General features: G+C 34.7%; 2 long non-coding RNA genes across 2 annotated transcripts; one reads left to right on the top strand and one right to left on the bottom strand.

Moving 5' to 3' along the window:
• Positions 1-11: 11 nt before the first annotated feature.
• LOC109591242 (uncharacterized) lies at positions 12-639 on the top strand. The gene is made up of 2 exons (XR_002189723.1): positions 12-160; positions 440-639. It is a non-coding gene; the product is annotated as an uncharacterized LOC109591242 (long non-coding RNA).
• LOC105315707 (uncharacterized) lies at positions 474-1,815 on the bottom strand. The gene is made up of 3 exons (XR_002189722.1): positions 1,650-1,815; positions 1,170-1,336; positions 474-695 (listed from the first exon to the last, which is right to left on the bottom strand). It is a non-coding gene; the product is annotated as an uncharacterized LOC105315707 (long non-coding RNA).
• Between the last annotated feature and the right edge of the window lie 857 nt (positions 1,816-2,672).

Consider the following 2,672-nt stretch of genomic DNA (forward strand, 5'->3'; position numbering starts at 1 on the left):
CTCTTTCTATTTAGTACCTAGCCCTTGGTAATCAGGTTGGTAAGATATACATATGGGACACCACACAGAATGATGTCATCAAGGGACGTCCATCAGTGATACTCTCTTCAGCTAAATGCTTCACTGCAGTGAGACAAGTCACCTTCAGCAACGACAGCAAGTAAACCAACACACACACACACACACACACTCTGGTTACCATAGACTATGCATCATTGACTTAATAAGTAAATTTTCATTAGTCAAAAATTTCATAAATTTGTCTGGGCATGTTGTTGGATAAAATTTTGTTCACAAAATTTTTTTCTTCCACGACAAATAATATTTTGAACAAGAAATTAGTTGGCAAAAAGTTATAGAAGATTCATATACTTAATATTCTGGTTGCATTATTAATGGGAATTTTATATTTTATTATTATTGTTCTTTTATTGTGTAGGACTATCATTGGTGTTTGTGATAATGGAACTGTATGGAGGTGGGATGCTAAATCATAAAGAACCAATAATACACTCACACACAAACTTATTGTAATACACTGTACATCAGTATACTGTGTATACAGCATTATTTTTCTAACAAACAATGATACATTTTAATTATCATTCACTGATGCTAAAAGTAATAGTGTCATGACTTGAACTAAAATTGAATAATAAAAAGTTATTTTGGTTTCTTGTGTATACTCAGTCATCCTGTGTATAAAGAGAAAGAGAAAGGAAAGAATGACCAATGCTTTAGTGCCACTGATAAAGTATGAACATACATGTAGTGCATAAAGTTTAAAACCAGTGAAAATGCCAACATTAGTATGTACATGTATTTTAATAATTAGTGGAGTCAAATCCAAAATATACAGTATAGCGGGAAATTTTGGATGAAGTTAAATTTGGCAAATTGCTAATTTTTGGTGATTGGTGAATTTTGAAATTTTTAATTTGGTGAATTAGTGGCCACATGCCATTGAAATTTGAGCATGCATATAATGGCTCAAAATGGCAGATTTTATCTTGGCGAATAGCTATCAAAATGCCAAATTTGCCACATTTAATTCCTTCCAAAATTTCTCACTATACTGTATGTGTACATGCACATACTCATGCAGGTATCTAAAATAATAGTAGATGTAATTTACAATGTACAAGAACATAAGATAAGAATATCCTCACCCATTCATCATCATCAACCTCCCCTCCTCCTCCTCCCGTTCCCTGGCTGGGTTCATCAGTTGATTTGTGTCCCAGTATTTTATTAGTCCAGCTCTGTCCTGTCTTCTCTCCTCCAGTGTAGTTTGATGAGTGAGCTCGCTGATCACTATCCAGCTTTGTGAATGACTCTAGGGAGAGGAGAGAAATACATGTATATGCATATAAATACATGTAAATAAATGTACATGTACATGTGTTCGTATGTTGCATAAAAGAAATAGAACAAAGGAGAAAGGGTGTGTGTGTGTGTGTGTGTGTGTGCATGTAAACAGGACAAAAGGAAAATATCAAGAGATGTGACGAACAAAATAAATAATATAATGATAACAAACATCAGAAATAATAACAATAAACTAACAATAATTATATAATTAATTAACAACAATAATTAATACAAGATGTACATATACCAGCATAAACTCATTCCCCTTCCTCCCTCACCTATCAGTAGAGAGTCTCCTCTTGTCTTGAGTCTAATTCTTTGTCCTGGGCTGCACTCCACATGATCGTAGCTCTCATTCTCTCCCCAGAAACAAATCGACTGAGAGTGACTGCCTGTCTCAAACCCAACCAGATCAGAATGAACTCTTTCACACACTTCAGCATAACTCAATGTGTCTGGCGTTCCCTTGGCAACGTTTCTATAGTAACAATGAATAACAGCTAATACTATCAGTAAACAGTAATGTAATATCTGAGTCCCTTGATATCTGCCCTCAGCTTCACCTCAAGCAGATATCTCAGTCCTCAGGTATTACATTACTTATACACACACACCTCCAGACAGGCTGGACTACATGTACATGTATAATTCCAATTCTTACTGTGTGATGAGTTTAGGTAGCCGGTTTTTACTTTTGCTGTTTGCCCAAAGTTAGGTTTAATTTCTTTGCCTTCAGCATCAAACTTTCTCTGGCAACTTGGCAAGCACAATCAAATTCAATATGGAAGACACAAAAACGATAACAACAATAAAGCCATTTTAGCATCCACGTGTTTGTAGTATACGGAAGTTGTAGATCTACAGATCCCCGTATTTTTAAATCACGTGTAGACTAGCAGTGGACTGTGGACTGTGGACAGTGGTAAACTGAGCTAGTGGGATTTGTAAAGGTGTGCCCTGTAGTTTAATTTAATTTATTTTATTTTAATTTATTTATTGTAGGAAGGACACTCTCAACCTTTGTTTGGGGTACAGTTCAATCCTTTCCTTCCTGAGAAAAAAATATTTGCTACAGTTGGAACCAACAGGGTTTAATAATTGAGCTAACCACACCCACTATTAATCAATTGTATAATTGAAATAGCATCGTTAGATCAAGAAAGCAGACTAAAATATTGGTTGGTGAAAAGTACCATTGTATGTACATGTATATTTTGTTCATCAAGCTCATGTGTAAGAATAATATTGAAAAAGGATAATATAGTTATCTCCATGTACATGTACATTATTATTTATGTGTT

Source organism: Amphimedon queenslandica, unplaced genomic scaffold, assembly GCF_000090795.2.
Source record: "Amphimedon queenslandica unplaced genomic scaffold, v1.1 AMPQUscaffold_8626_Cont19431, whole genome shotgun sequence".
Classification (NCBI taxonomy): Eukaryota; Metazoa; Porifera; class Demospongiae; order Haplosclerida; family Niphatidae; genus Amphimedon; species Amphimedon queenslandica.